This window comes from Pseudopodoces humilis, chromosome 3 (genome assembly GCF_049639895.1).
Source record: "Pseudopodoces humilis isolate 2021_Gansu_Grassland_sample_001 chromosome 3, ASM4963989v1, whole genome shotgun sequence".
In the NCBI taxonomy this organism is placed as follows: Eukaryota; Metazoa; Chordata; class Aves; order Passeriformes; family Paridae; genus Pseudopodoces; species Pseudopodoces humilis.
Window position 1 is genome coordinate 88676217 of NC_142202.1, and position 17232 is coordinate 88693448.

General features: G+C 35.1%; 1 protein-coding gene across 1 annotated transcript in view; it reads left to right on the forward strand.

The window, feature by feature from the left end:
- The window catches only part of KHDRBS2 (KH RNA binding domain containing, signal transduction associated 2), a 312149-nt gene that overhangs the window by 63940 nt on the left and 230977 nt on the right, over positions 1-17232 (forward strand). The window lies entirely within an intron of this gene.

Sequence of the window (17232 nt, forward strand, 5' to 3'; positions counted from 1 at the left end):
TGCTGTGACTGACGATGTTCATTGCTGTTTATGAAATTCACATGTTTTAGCATCTCAGACTTTCTTATTAGTTCTCATTGTTACATACTCTAATGCAGAAAAAGTATTTTATTTCTTGCAAAATTTAGCTGCTTTTTGGAAGTTTTGGGTTTTATTTTTATAAGAGAATATTGATTTTTTTTTTGAAACTTGGGTGTTTGTTTGGTTTTCTTCTACAGTTTTTTATTTTACATAAACAGTTATTCTAATAGTATTCATACTGAAATGATAAACATCTCAATTTGTCTTCAGAGTATTTTTTCCTTGCTGATTTATTATCACATGGTATTTGATTCACCATTAGCCTTGATTACACTCTGAGCTTTTGCCTCATACTTTCATCAGAGCAATAAATTACGATTGGTAAAAAGCTCATCAAACAAAATGAAAGGTATAAAAAAATTGAGATTCAATGATTCCAGCTGATATTTACCTCCTGATTGGTGAATATAAAACTGAGATAATGTAATAATCCAAATGGTAAAGACCTTAGAAACACATACAGTGCTACAAGGAATTACTTTCTTGCTGCATAGCCTGAGGTGCTTTGCCTTGATTTGTGGTATTTTGTGTAAATGCTGTAGGTGACCTGAAGTTCTTAGTCAGGATGTAATAGTGCTGTAACTTCGTAGCAGCAGTGTGATAATCATTCAGAATACTGTTTGATGAAGATAGTAGAATAAAAGACAAACTATTTAAAAGACAAAATGCTATAATCTAGCCAATATAGCACCTGAATATGATTAAATTAGCTTAATTTATGTTAATGAACATGTCATATTAATGAATAATAAAAGATTTAAGGCATTTTTTTACAGCTTTTGAGTGGTGGAGTTAAAGAAATCAGTATGATGGAAATTAAGTACTTACTCAGTAATGCAGAATAATCTTTTACAAGGTTTCTGTAGTTGATTTGCTGGCAATATTCTGTGCTTGGCATGGAACTATTCTCAGAGCTGCAGGTTTCCTGATACCATCTCTAGGAACCATCTTTCAAGGATTGGATTTGCACTTCGTATCAAGCTGCCGATTGCTGTGATCTAGTGTCTTGTCTTTTCTTGATAATTGTATACATTAGTCAAATCAGTACACAGTGGTTGCTTCAGCTTGCTTTATAAATGATGAAAAAAAGTGGAAAATAATTAAAAGAGGATTAGTTTGGTGGATTATTTGGTAGAATATGTTAATAAGAGCAGTTGATCAGACTTGTATTTATAAACAGTTAAGATAAATACCATATGATTTCACTTAAGAGTCATTTTTATTTGAAAGAACATTATTTTAAATAGTTCATTGTTTGCTGATAAGCTTTTTTGGGCAGTGCTGGGTAAGCAGGGTTCTGTAAATCTCGAAAAATTTACAGAATTGCCCAAGTGTGAAAAATTGTAGAAAAAAAATTCGGCCCAGTTAAAAGCCATCTAAAACATCACTTTTCCACTCTCTGTTTAGGAATAAGGGCAGCTGTTGGAAGGCATTTGCACTTACTTTAACTTCATGTAAAAACACAAATGGCTTCAAGGGAACCCTTGACCTAAAATTTTACTATGGTCTGTAGGCTAAGCTTCAATGACAGCTGTAGAGTCAGCAGCAGAATTTTAAGGTTTGAACAAAAGTTAACACAAAAGGCTTCTAGTGACTAAATAGCTCTTAAAGTTGCAGAATAAGTATTATGAAATTGGCTCTACTCAAGTGTCCACAGTCTGGTGCAGACAGCAGGAAAAGAATATGAAAGGCTGTGGTTAGCAACAGCTGTCTTACGTTACCAGCTCCAGTGAAGACACAGGCCTCCTTCCACTGCTCTAAAATAGAGATCTAAAATAGAGATGGGGTGTTAGTTGACACTTAGCAATGATCTTTTCTGAGATAAATTATCTTAAATAGCAGCAGCCCAGGTGGAAACAGCATCACATTTACACACACTCCACTACACAGCAGGTATTTTTAATGCAGTCAAAATTTCTCTTGAAACAGTGATGCAATGTCTTTGTTGATCCTTCTTTCTGCCTTTTATTTTTATTTTCTTTTACTTTTATGATATGTGAATTCCAACTAAGACTTGCATGAAAATGCCTCGGGGTTTGTTTAAAAAGACTTCAGCACAGATCAGTTTGAATGAATTTCAAATACATCAGATACGGGAAAATAGTGGGTTATTTTAATTAAAAAAAGGAGAAGGAAAGGAAAATGTGAAATTATCATGTTGCTGTAAATCATAAGTGACAGTTTAGAGGCTTGGTGGAAAACTCTGTCATTTGAATGGCAATACAGATTTTTGCCATTTACTTACCTGTAGTTTGGCTTCTGTCGTTTTCTGTAGTTCCTACCTTTTCCTGTGATAACTTGTTTAAGGAGCTTCTAAACTGGGCTTTGCAAATCTGTTCCATTGCACAGTTTAAGGATTTGAGAGCTTGTTTAAAGCCTTAGCTTTATGTAGCACATAAAATAGGAAGTTTTTGTTTGCCTACTTGTCCAGTCCACATTTTAAGTTAAAATGTTGCTGACTTTGTTGAAATTCTTCCCCTCTTATCCCTGGCTTCAGCTTAGCTGGGTTTCAGCCATTAAGGAATGGCTCAGTTTGTTAACTTATTTTGCTTTCTGTGAGTGCAGATATATGAAATAGCTGACAAGTCAAAAATAAACAGTATGTGTATAAAAGTCTTAAAATATTGCAGTGCATCTGTCTTGGTTTGACCTCAACCAGCAACCAGGGCCCATGCAGATACACTCCTACACCAGTGGGATGGGAGAGAGACAAAATAGTGATAGTGGGTTGAGACAAGAGGCTTTTAAAGCAAAAGTTGTGCATGGAGGCAAAGCAAAATCAGGAATGTTTTCACTTCTTCCCATGGACAGACAAGTGTTCAGCTGTCCCCAGAGAGCAGGGCCCCATTATGTTTAATGGTGACTTGGGAAGACAAATTCTATCACTCCAAATGTCTTCTCCTTCTCCCATGTTTATATTATAGCTGGGCATGATACTGTATGGTTTGGGATATCCTGTTGGTATTTGGGGTCAGCTGTATCTCCTCCCAGATTCTTGAGAACCCTCAGCCTCCTTGCAGGTCACATGAGATGAGGAACAGAAGAGCCTTGACACTGTAAATGCTGCTCAGCAGTATCAAAAACATCTGTATTTTATCAACATTATTTTCAGCACAAATCCAGAACACAGCCCCAGACTTTGAAGAAAGTGATCTCTACCCCAGCCAAAACCAGCACAGCATCTGTTACTATTTTAAAGATTCAGTGCCACATATTGTTTTATGTCTCATAAACTCATGACTTTAAGCAAATAACTTAGACAAACTCAGCAGTGCTAAAGTATTCATTGTGAAGGGTGAACCTTTCTTTTATTATTCTGTCTTTAACATCTAACTCAGACAAGCAATATGATTTTTATTTGGCATTCTCATTCTTGCATGTTTTGTTCCTCTCAAGCCTGATGGTTGCTATTGTACTTTCTAACAACTGTTGTCATATTAATCATCTGCAGGTGATTTGTGTGTTTAGTTCACTTTTAAGTAAGATAGGAAGAATAAGATATACTAATATGTCCATTAAATGGAATGACAAGAAAACAAAATTTCTAAGGGAATTGGGACCTGGGCTGTTAGTGAGCTGAATGAGTAGCCATGACTTCTGTGATTTATATTGTTTTAATGAAATAAGTACGTTGTTGTTGCATAAGGCAGAAGGAGCATTTGATCTGTCACTAATCCTATAGATGTTTTAGGAGACTGAAGAAACTCCAACACTTTCATAAGAGGAAAAAGAGCTAAGTATCTAACTACAGAAAGGAGATTTTTACTTACCCTTCCAGTATTTTTTTCTCCTTTGTAAGACAAGAAAAGCCTTTATACTTGGCAAGATACTAGAATTTACACTAATGCCAAACTAAATCTAAAGATTTCACAGGTTCTGTATTTCAACTGAATTCTTTAAAGAGAAGCCTGAACATTGGAAGGCAGAAAATTATTAATTTACTTGAAGTTGTACTGAAATTGATCCTGCAAATAGTTGTATAACTAAAGAATGCTTTTTCATAGATCCTGAAAGATTTCTATCCCTACCTGGTCGTAATGAAATAACTGAACATGCATTTTTGTAACAAAATAATGCTTTTTGCTTTATAAATGTGTGGGGAAGTTTCAAAATTCCTTTTTAGTTGATGCCAATTCAATTTTCATATTCAAGTGTAATTGTCACTGAGAATCTCTGATCTACACAACACCAGGAATAATAGGGGCAAAAACTCCTTTAGGTACTGTGTTTAAACTGGAATTTATTAGTATTTGATTTTTACATTAAATTTCAATTTCTGGAGTGATTAATATACAGAAAATTATTCCAGAAAATTTATATAAATTGTTTTAGTACTTAAGGTTCATAAAAATCTAGTGAAAAGATACTTGAATAAATATTTAGTGGTAAAAGACCAGGCCCTATTAAGCACTCAGATATTAGAAGAAGGATCTTTTGAGTTTTCTGATATCTCATTTCTGCTTCTTAGCAAATTCTCTATTAATGCATAGTTTCCATTTTGATCATTAATTATATTTCAAATAGACTAGCAGAAATATTTCAAAATTCAATTCGATGAATTGAAAAATTTTCAATATTGTTGACTTTTTTGCTTCAAATAAATAACTGTAACCAAGATATTTTCTTTAAATCCCTTCTGTATGAACTGTCCAACTAATTCCGAAAAGTGAAATCAAATATGGGAACAGTTGAAGAGAGAAAAACTGGAAAAGTAGTTTTCTTCCTGTACTTAAGCTGAGAGAAAAGGCAAAACCTCTCAAACCTCAAAAGCTCATTCTGCTTCTCCAAAATTTTATTGCAGGTGGTGCAATTCTGCTATTCAGTGCAGTTTTGCAGTTTTTCTGATTGTACTCAAGATCCAATGCATCTTCTGTTCCATTTAATGATAGCAGGCATTTGGAGAATCCAGACAAATACTTTAGCTGTACTTCCAGTAAAATACATGAAAAAATATCACACTTTTTTTTTCTTCCCTCTGACTTACTTAGGACCTGATCTTTCATCCATCTCTCTGCTTACCTTTTACAGATAAGTTAAGGAAATGAACCCTGACTCTAATGCTTCTAGGGCCCACACTAATCTTGCAGAGCTCTTGAAGTTACAGGAAATACCTTTTATTATATAAAAATAATTTCTGTCCCCATTTTTGTTAAAGCTTTAGTTGTTTTCATAACACTGCTGTTGAAATGAGCTCCCACAGCATTAATTACCTTTTTTATCATGCTGAGAAATGCTGCTCTGTATGGACGTCTTTAAAAATTGTTTCATAAAATTGTTCCTGACTGCAGAGAATAAAGTGTATTCCAGATAGAATTCAGAGATTTGCCTTTCTGTTTCATTTAACTATCCATGGCTGCATAAATCTTTAGCAATGTAATTAAAACAGCACTAACATAGTTAAAAACAAATAGTACAGAAATAATATTCCAAACATTAGGACTTCTTTCTCCGCCTTTGATTGCATGATGGTGAAATATTTCTCACGGGGATTTTCCCTTTATTTATACATGAAAATACATAGTTCAGCCTTCATCCTTCACTGTTTTCTTGCTGAAACTCATTCTTGAAATTGCAAGCAGGGACACTAAATTGCTGCTTAGTGATTTACTGGGATTTTCTCAGTGCTGTTATAGTGGAATGCGGTATTGCTTTCCATATTTCAAGGCAGACTTTTAGAGTAGTTAGAATTTACCATTTCATATTGCAGAGCACTCAAAGGCCAAAACTAAGATGGAGACATCCTTTGTACTCAATACACTTAATAAGTGCACTGGTCTTTCTGCAAGGAGCTGACAATCTAGAAAACACAATGTAAGTAGAAAATGGGACATATAAAAATATGAGCAGGAAAAAGTTGGTAGGTGGTAGCAACTGTGTGAAATACAGACAAGTCCTAGCCACTCCTGTTGGGAACATTGGTCATGACTCATATTTCTGAACCAACCAACCTCCTCTCTATTTTTCTTTATTATTCCTATTTGAGAGGAGCAAGAAAAATATAATTTATAACACTGCTTTAATAAAATAAGTGTGAGAATGGGCAGGAATTCACTCTGCTTGAACCAACAGCTCTAATCAGGAGAATAATTTCATGTTAATGGTACACTGGTTGTGTATGATTGATTGTGGACATGTGCTCAACCTACACCCAAAGATATTTGGGGTTTTCTTTGCAATTACAGCAGCATTGTTTCTTTCTCTGATACTGGTATTAATAACAGATGATTTGAGGGCTAACTTTTGTCTTCAGTATCATCAGTACAAGTTCTGTATTTTCAAATAAGTTTGCTTGGTGATTTATGATAAGAAATAGAATGTACCTCACTTCCACTCACCTGTGTGGCTTCTTAAGGACTAAAAAAGGTAGTGAATAGTAAAAATTAAACTTTGTGTCTAAATACACAGTGATCATATCTACTAAAGCTTTCAGACTGGACCTATGCTTCATGAGAACTGTAAAGGAAGCTATTGGTTAGAGAGATTTTTCACAGTACCCTTGACTTCAGCAGGAGCAGAACTAAGCCAGCAACGTGCACTGATCGAAAAGCTCACCTGTTTGTGATCAGGTTTGGATGACTTGTTACTACTTTTTTTCCTTCCAGCTTTTAAGAGGATCAGTTGCCAGTTACATTAGTTAGCATCTATAACATCAACATCTTAAAGTTGCAGGGCGGTAGAAGAAAGTACTTTATGGCAAATTGGTTCTCTTACATGTCTGGGGTTTTCTATGGTCTTAAAAATTCAAGTTGTAAAAACTCCTGATGTGTGCAAGCAGTAGGTAGAACATTGCTGTGCTTCTTCTAGCACAACACTTCTTCTAGCACAAACCCCAAACACAGCCCCTTACTGTCTGTTATGAAGAAAATTTAACTCCAGTCAGACATATCAAATATAGCTTTTCCATTTGGAATGCTGCTATCATATAGGATGTGAGATTTTACTTACTTTAGCTGTGGTACTACTTCATATACATATTTTTTATAATAATAGTAATGTTTTTAATAAAGAAATATAGTGCAGTATAAATGTCCTACTGGTTTTTTTGTTACAGTCTTATGTGTTAGCGGAGAATGAAAGAACAGTAAATTGATAACTTTAAGCAAAGAAGTAGGGTTTAAGGAATGTTTTGGAACCTTGTTAAAGTTGCTATTGAAATAAATATTTACTTCCTTTCAAACAGTGAAAAAAGATCCAATATTTAAAAGAAAAAAATGTACATCAAATGCTTTAAAATTACTGCAGCAGGTACCTGCTGGTAATTTTTTCATATGCCTCCATTATTCTAGTCTGAACTGATCATCCATTTTGTAACTGCAGAATCTGTGTGGGCTAGTCTGTTCCTGAAAGCAAATATATTGTGTTGTCTTACACAAACACTGCTGAAGTATGTTTTTTACCTCTTGAAGCTGAAGATGAAATCTGTTTTGTGGCTCTTCAGGATTTTTCCTCTGTTCAAGTAGTGCTACAAGGTCACTTCAAAGTAGTCATTAATGTAATTTATAACAACTCATCTGATTTTTGAAAATTTCTTATAAAATATTAACACAAGACATAATACTCTGCCTTGATCCTTTTGCAATGGACCTGATGACTAGACAGGAGCTAATACAGCTCGTCATGGAACAGTTCAGGTTTTGGTGGTACCTAAGTACACAAGAAGTTCCTTGAGCTTCAGAGCTAAAAAAGCTTTTAGCACATCTTTGTCTTCTGCTTAGCTGTGAGCTCTGATAAGAGGTATTGCTGATGGGTATAATGACAGAAATTTTGTCCTCTATGGATTTTCAGATCTCTTATGGCATGAGCATAAGGCACAGCCTTTGCCTCAGTTTGAACACGTCCTTCTATCCAGCTCTATGTATTCTTCAAACTTCCAAGATCTTGTTTTTGACATAGCTTCCTCTTTCAAACTGAGTTTAAGTAAAGCTTTGAGTTCAATAGCTATTAGGGAATAAGAGTGCACAAGGTAAATAATCACCTTGCCTTGATTCCCTGTGAAGGGCTTGGAAATTACATGGCCCTATGGGTCACGTATGTCTCCTCACATAGAGAAGGCCAGTTAGAGCAACAAGGACATACAAGTGACCTTCTCCAGAGCCTCTCCAGAGCCCCAAGCAGAGTGAATGTGAGTTTTCTGGACCAGTTAGTTCAGTGACAAGGTTTTCCTCCTCTTCAGGATTGTCCTTTGAATGGTTTTATAACTCCTTTGCAACATCATAGATTTTGGTGGCTTTCTCCCTGTTTCTCAAGCTTCCCACATATCATCAGAAAACTTTAAAACATGTTTCTATATAGAGGAGTGTGGTAATGAAATAAATTTATGTTGAAAATGCTCTTACTTGCTGAGTTGCAGCTATTTAGCCTAGAGCATGTTTGACCTCAACCTTCTTTCCTGTTTTGTTTTTTACTCACATTGAACAAACAAAATAAACAGGTGACACTTTCACATAATGCAAATGCAGAGGATATGCTCTAATAGTGAAGAAATCTGTTTCATAAATGTATGTTTCATATTTTTATTAGAATACATACATACATATGTGTATGTGTTTTATTAGTTTTAATAAAACACGTGTTTCATTAAAACTAATTGAAAATACGCCTTCCATTTTCATCTTAAATAGCTTGTTAGTAGCATCAGTATATAAACATTTTCAGGAGCACAACAAATCAATTGCAGATATGTTCACTTGATAGATTTAGATTTCCTATTAAGAGTAGAACCACCAATTTTTCTGTGCTTACCACAGATTATATGTGTTTTTTTTTAACTGTTACATATCCATGGTTTGGGATTGTGAGTCAGAAGAAAAATACTACAGACTGGGAGGAAACCATGCCATCCCTCTTTCATTTCAAGAAATGTAGCAACTCACAGTTCTGTCATTCATGTTCTTTAAAGGATACAAGGAGGAGACAATTCTTCTGTCACTTTCCCTAGATATGAAGTCACGGTTTTGTTCCAACAGGATGAATTTAGAACAAGTGACAACTGTAGCAAAACCTTCTGAGATCATAATCCTGCTACTGAGGTAAGGAGTGGGTAGCAGAAAGGTAAATTACTGTCACCCACTACTTGTTCTACTACCAGAAATGTATACCTTGGCAGACATAGAATAATTGCACACCATTTGCTCACTTATCACTGGTTTCCAAGCTGATAGACCATCTACTGATGAGAGAAACTGTTTATTGTCTATGTCAACCCAGCAAGAGGGAATTAGGTCTTCTTCACCTGGTTCTTTTTACCCAAGGAAAATTAACTGAAGCAATGTTTAATGCAATATTAAAAGAAAAATTATAAATTGTTCAATAATAATTGTTCAATAATAAGAAGAATGAACATGTTTCTCAGAAGTTAAAAGAAATCTAGTGTTAGTTTGGAATAAGTTATTTCTCTGTCATTTATTGAGGAAAAAAACTGATGGGTAGCAGAAAGCCAGAAAAAGCCCTTTTTTTTCTGAAAGAGAACAATGTAATACTTCTTTTACCAGCAATGAATTCTTACTCTGTTTTTTCTTTTATACTGGGAATATTGTTTCAGATTGTATAGCCTTAGGCTGCTCCTTATCTTCTTGCTTTAAATATTTATTTTTATGATTGAGTCAAAGTAGACTTTGGAAGAAATGTAATTTTTTCTGTGTAAGCTGTAAAATTTTATCTCAGTTCCATAGGTGCCTTATACTGTAAATGCATAACTTTATATATAAATAAGAAAGAAGATATAATTAAGATCATGTTTTATGTTGTGTCCCAGCATGATGCAAGACAGTGCTTTTTTGTTTTGGTAATTTTCAGACCCAGGAGTCTGCATTCTCAGTGAAGCATATCCAGTGAATTTGTCATGTTGCCTAAAATAATCAACATATTTAAGTGGGCAGGTTATCTGCAGATTTCCAAGTTATCCAAGTACTTTGCCAGATACCAGAAATCACAGCATATTTTTCTAGATAAATGTCTTCACATGTGAAACTTAAAACACTGATGTTTGGTGGCTCTATTGCCACCTGACATTTGCTGTTTATGAAACTCTCTTCTTACTCATGATAGTATTTAGATATTTCTTTAAAGGAAACCTCAGCTTTCCAGAAAATCCTAATCTCATGTCTGGGTGGGAGGATAGTGAAGATGGTTATTATATACAGCAACTATTGTCTCTAACCTTTGCAAAAATAAACACTTTTAAGTTCAAGCATATAAATCACATTTCTGATGGGTTTTGTCTTACTGAACTGTTTTGCTTTAGTTTCAAGTTGCTTGTGATTTACACAAATAGCAGACAAAGGAGTTACAAAATTTAAAAGTAATTTAAAATTTATGCCATTTTTAGGAAAATGACAGTATTGAAGTCATTAACAACTGTGTTGTGCACTCCTGTAAGATTAGCTAACTAATGTAGAGCAGAATTGTAAACCCTGAAATGAGGGGTTCATAATGTAAGCACTGACACTAAAAGAACTGTAGCACAGGAGTGGTGTCACTGTAATTAGCTCAGTGCTAGTACAAATCATGTTTTATTATTCTTTCAGCCTCTGCAAGAAGAGATGGTTTGTTTCTTTCAGGTATAATTGCCTTTGTCACATTTTTTGATATTGCAGAAATTATACGAGCATGAAAAGGCAAGATGACTTTCAGAGCACTTAACATCATGTTGTTTGGAATATCATTAGAGGGGAGAAACGATGGAAAAAAATGGAAAATAAAAACAAAGCTTTCAAGTTTTCAGATATTTTCCTTTTTTGTTTTTTTTTAAAGGATTCCTTTTCAGAAGAAAAGAATAGGATGATGGGTATAGAAAAAGTGTTCTCTCATGAATATACCAGAAGGATGACATTCAGGGAGGAGGGAATCTCTACAAATCCTCTCATGATTGTTCCCTCAATGAAGAGATAAAATTCTATTTTTTTTCCCCCAGGATCAGATTACCAGAACATGCCATGTCTCTGCAAGGATGTGTTTTGTTAGGCTCAGGCTGAAGCTCACAGACCAAGTGCATGGAGTCAGTTGAGTCTGCAGGAACAGAGCTAGGTGCATCAGTGCTCCACAGGGCTGAATTTGTCCTCTTAGTCTGAGAGTTGACTCAGACAGCTCTAGAGTGAAACTGCAGAGATTTCCTTCACATTCAAGATTTGGGATATGTTAGCTGGGAAAGGAATGATGATGGGGCAACCAATTTGTTCGTCTGCTGCCAGTAGAAAATGATTGCCTGTGTTTCTGTGTCTAATTTTAATTTTCCAAATATAAGGAAGACTCAAACAAACGAGTTCAGAGGAGGACTGCCAGGATCACTGGTGGCTGGAGCATGAGCTCTGCGTGGAGAAGCTGAGGGAGCTGGACTGAATAAGTCAGGAGGAAGACTTATCTCTGGAGGACCTAAGAGCTGCCTCCTTACTCTCTGCAGGGAAGGTGTTGAGGAAACACTTAAAAGTGGTACATCTTGGGGGAGGGAGCAGAGGAAGTAGGTGTAACTTGAAACAAGCAATGTTCAGACTGGATGAAAGGAGAAACTTTATCAGCATGGGAGCAGCGAAGCCAAGGAGCAGAATGCCTAGAGATGCTGTACCAGATAGACGGCATTCAAATCGTACTTGGCTGCAGCCCATTAAAACATAGTATTATCTTTAATCTAGCTTGTGGGGTTTTTTTAGAAGGCTTTCAGTTTTTTAATCTCTAGTAATCTAGTTGCAATAGCTCTGAGTTCAATAAGGGATAGCCAACTGAGGACTCAGATTTCTGAGTGGGTTGAGTAACTTCCCTGTTCTTATATATCTTTGTTGTTAGCACTATCCAAGTAGTGAATTTGGAATTGATTTAGGTATACCAAGAAATGGTCACAGGTGTAGAAATACTGTTAGTTCTGTCCAGGATACCCTGTTACAAGGATTTTGCATTATACAGAAACCCAGCATTTAAACCTAAGAAATTAACAAAAGGGGGAAAAGCACATTTATTTCCTTCTCCCACTATGAAAAAGTGGCATTCAAAACAGATAGCGGAATTAATAAAAGTGATACCATTATAAGAGCTATTCATGTAACATAGACTTGGTTGCTTTCATGTAAGAGCTGGCAAGAGAAAGCTGCCAAACAAATGACTTTTAATATTCTTATTAAAAGCAGATATTCATTGCAATGAAGAAACAAGAGTATTTTTAAACGATATGTCATTTATATGCATTTTTGAAGTAGTAGGAATGCTGTAATCTCAAAAGACCTTTTTAGTCAGACAAATTAATGCTAATTACAGGAGGCATCTATTTGTTTTAACTTTCTATTGCAAATGGTATCATAAGAGATGAATTAACTGGTAGCAGAAACATTGATAGCTATGTTCTGGGGAAGGAGACTCAAAAATAGCTAATAAGAAAACAGTTTGACTTTTTACCTGTCACTAAAGAATGTGATCAATCATTGAAGTACTTCAGAAACTAAAAAATTCATTGAATGCATTGTCCTTTCATGCTTGTCATCTTTTCCTAAAGGAACAACAGTGGGGCAGTCCCTTCATTCCAGTCAGAGAGGGATGGAAAAGAAGCGATTCTCCTAGAAAGGATTCCCACTTAGCTCTGTGTCTTCTGCATTCTCCCAAAACCCACTTGTGAGCAGACTGTAAGGTGCACTGTTTTAGAGGGAGGCACTCAGTAAAAGAACATTATTTTAGCTAAGAGCACTTAATGTTGCTTGTAGATTGGTGTTAAAATGTTCCCTCATCCTTGTAAGACCAGAAGCTTCCTTAAAGAATTAGATAAAAGGGCTTTTCCAGGGTAAATAATTTAGTTCTAAATGTTCGCATGTAAAATAGGTTCCCTGAGAGCACCATTTTGTTTGTTTGTTTGGGGTTTTTTTATTAGTAAGCTGACAATTTCTACTGTAAAGTTAGTGAAATGGGAACACCCAAGAAAAGGTAGTTATTGCACTCTTGGGACTACCACCTAAATATAGAACCTGATCAAAAACATTGAAAGCCATTGGAAAAGCCTCTGCAGCTCAGCTGTTTCTCTGATAATGTCTGTTTGAACATGCTAGCTCTCTTTACCTACACATCTTCTTACACCTTGGAACCAGGGGTTTTATTCCCTGGTATTTGCACATTTTCTGAAAGCAGAGCCTTACAGGTTCAGTTTTCTTTCCAGGTTTCTGTATAGAATTAAAATCACTATGGAAAAAGATACTCAAAACCAAATGTTTGTTGCATGAAGAATGCACATGTGTGCACACACATAGGAGGACCTTTTAAGATGAGCGATTCACGTGACATAGCAACCGACAGAATGTGGCTAATTTTACCATCATCAGCATGGGAGAGATTTGTGTTGCATAGAGACAGTATTCAGAAATTGCACAAACTGCAACAAACAGATCATCGTAAGAAAACTAGTTTATTAATGTGTAGTACTGTCCTGTACAAAAACAAACAAAGAAAATCACACTAGACTGTGTAACATTAGGCTTTTATAAAAAGATCACTTTTTTCCACAATGGAAATATGCTCCTAAGTGTTTATTGTAAACTGTGTCCTTATGTTTAGAAAGCTGGATTATTCTCAGCTCCCTTGTCTTATCCCCCCCTCAAAATGGCATCTATATGGCTTTTCCTGTGAAAGAAAATAAACATCAGTTTTGCTTACAGTTTAATTTCCTGGTAAAGGATGAGGGGATCTAGTGATGGAGTGTAGAATAAGCCACTTAATGCATTTAAGAAAGGCATCTGAGCCATATTACAACTGCTACAACCAGCTTGGAACAGAGTACAGAGAGTTGTAGAGGTTATCTTTAATTCAAGTTACTGTGTTGTTATACCAGCATCACTTACGCTTGGTCTGTTCTGGCAGTCACTGTTAGCTTCAGTTGTTACTTGAAGAATTCTTTAGCACTTTGGCAGTAATGGCTTCAGTGTTGCTAAGGGTCAAACTTCAGTTTCAAATAGTTTGTGTTTTTTCCCCCAGTGTGCTAGTTTGACTGCTCTCAGTGTACGCTGTTGTAAAGGTGGTGTTTGTACGTGTAAACTAAAAAATAAAATAAAATTAAAAAAAAATAAAATCTGGAAGTTACTTTGAGATATAATTGCTTCTTTTTCACTAACTGTGTAGTGGGTTTTTATCAGTGTGATTAAATAGATATAGCAATGCAAAATGAAGTATTTTTCTACTTCTCTTCCTCTACCCTTTCTTTAAATGATGCTCTTGAACTGTGTTTTTGCAGCTATGATAGACACATCCAGTACACAGTACATTCATTATACCTACGTCTTGAAGGTAGCAGCCCAAAACCAGACTCCAATTTTGACAGGAGAACAAGACTGGGCAGTTCTGAAGTACATTAAGGAAGTTTTTCCCTTAAATCAGAGATTCTATTGCCAGCTCACCATAAGCAGGTGTCCTGCAGTCCTCACTGCTCTTTGTTTTTTACAGGGAGTGACTACATCTGTAATGGTTCATATTATCTCTTATATTTGGATAAGTAGCCTACAGGAACTTATTTCTCATTTATCACATTCCTGTGTTTAATATATATGATGTTTAAGGAAAAGAAATACTAACACTCTAATGTTACCTATTATATAGTACTATTTGTATATGAAGACTGCTTTTATGTCATAAAGTGAACAAATGAGTCACCAAGGACACTAAGCACAACAAAGTTTGTTGGGTTTTGGGGATGTGCATTTTTTATTCAAACAAGATCTCTGTGGAAACAGGTACTAGTCTGAAGTGGCATTAAAAATAAATAGTTCTCAACTATAATAGCAAGAGATTAATAGCATATTTGGAATTTGATGATGGAATTGCAAAGATTTGCATATATTTTAGATTTTTATGTGATCTGTTTAGTTTGACTGAAGACACTGGGAGAATTATTCAGATTCATAAAAATAGATTATCTTTTTCTAGAATAAAGACTTCACTTACAGCAAGGAAAGTACAAAAAAAAAAAGGGGGGGGATACTGTAGAGTCTGCTATGAGTTACTGTTTAAGCTTATTGTGAACACATTCTCTCTGACAGTTAATTTCTTCCTGAAGGAAATAATTGTAGCATCAAGGCCTTATTCTGCTAACTAAAGTAACCTGAAATCTGTCGAAAAATAGTCTGTAACATGAAAGAGTAAATTTCAAGTAATTGTTTTTTCTTCAGTAAGTACACTTTCTCATTTTCTGAATAATTACCTCCTTCACACTTTTTGAAGTGAAAATCAGGAGAAAACACAGGCTATTTCAGTCTGGTGCTATACCCGTATGTGAGAGTATCAAAAATATCAAATACTTCATTCAGGACTTGAATGGTGAAAAGATATAGACTTTGATTCACTAATGTGAATGAGAACATGAGCTTCTCTTCACTTTCTCTTCAAGTTTCTTGATTTTGTGGCTGCTGTAGTCTGTTAATTATTTGAGAAAATGAGGTGAAGTTGGTGGTTTATCAGCCAGTACAATGGCTTACAATGAAAACTAGCACATACAGGACCCAGGAGACACTGCGATACACCTATTAACTGCTCACCTTAATTTTTAAGCAATTTTTAATTGTAATGCCTCTGTAAAACTCATTTGTTACTATTATGTAACTTAGATGGGAAATGAGTTACTCTGTTTTGGTGAGGAGCTGATGATGAGCACATCCTGATTTTTTTCTGCATGACAGGGGGAATTTCTCTGAAATTTACTGAAGAACAGCAATAACTAGTACTTCCAGTAATTATTACCAACTAACTTTGCAGTAAGTTGTAAAGGAAAATAGTATACTGTTCTTAAATTAAAAGAACATTAAAAAAATTAAAAGATGAGGAGAAAACTAAGAAGAATAGTACAGTTTTTCTTTCCAGTCAACAGAAGGCCAATGGCTATTTTGAAGCTTTAAGGATTTTTTTTTTTGAGGAGTGTGGTTAGAAGAAGTAGTCGTTTTCATGTGAATTGTTATTACTGTGCTATTCTGGCATCCAGTGCATTTGTCAAGTTTTAAATGAAATTTTCAGCTCAGGAAGTTTAAGGTCATCATTTGACATACATCTTGTGTTAATTCAGAAAACAGTGAAAAGTGGTTGTTATTGTATCCATCTGTAGCAGTGGAAAGCAATTTTAGTAGACTTTGGAATAAATACATATAAGATGATACACATTTTTCAACTGAGTCTGACATCTGACTTCATGAATAAAAAAGACCCTATTAATCATGAGGTGATAGAGTCACACACTTTGTATTTATCATTCTTGTTGGAGAGTGAGTTGTCTCTTGTTAAGATTTTGAGGAAATGCATAGTAATTATACAAAACAAATAAGAAAGTAAAAAATACAGTTAATTTCTGCGGAAGCTTAAATGTTGGTCTCTAACTTTTATGTTATTACTCTGCAAATGATAGTGTGTGCATGTAAGGAATGTAATTTCTTCATCTATAATTGAGAAATATGCATATAGGAATGTGTATGTGAATAATACTTAATTCCATGGCCTGAAAACAAGCTAACTATACACAGATTACATCCAACATCAGATGTGCTCATGCAATCTGATGCAAGGATTCTGCAGCAAGGATATAGAAATTGTATTTTCAAATAATCTTCAATAGTATAAATGAACAACAGTTCAGTATGACAGTATTTATTCCCTGGAGTTGACACAGCATGTTGGCATGTATAACCAGGGTACGCAGGGAGGGATCTATTGTCACTTAGCTGGGAGCACAAGACTGTGGATATTTTATGGAATACTCATTTTTGATCTATACCAGGTAATTTTGTGTGAAACAAAGGATCTTTACTTCTGGGTAGACTTTCAAATACCACCTGGCTCATATTCCCCTTGAAATAAGCAGAATTCATGACTACTGGATATCAATTCTGATATGAAGTGATTTGATTATTTCAGCTGATTTGTAGTAATGGTTTAGTACCTCCAGTTTGTACACTCTGTCCAACCTCAATTTGTATGTATTATGCATAGCTCTTGGGGATTCTTGAATGTTTTACCTATGCCAGTAGTGTCTTCAAGGAAAGATTCAAATACTTACTCATAATTATTAGTTGATTACAAACATTACCTACTACTTTTTCTAGTGTAAGACAGTTTTCTTCTCCCCTTTTCACACCTCTTCCATAATTTCCTTTTCTTCTTTCCATCATTTTCCTTTGATGTTCAATGTATTATTTTAAGGGATGAAGC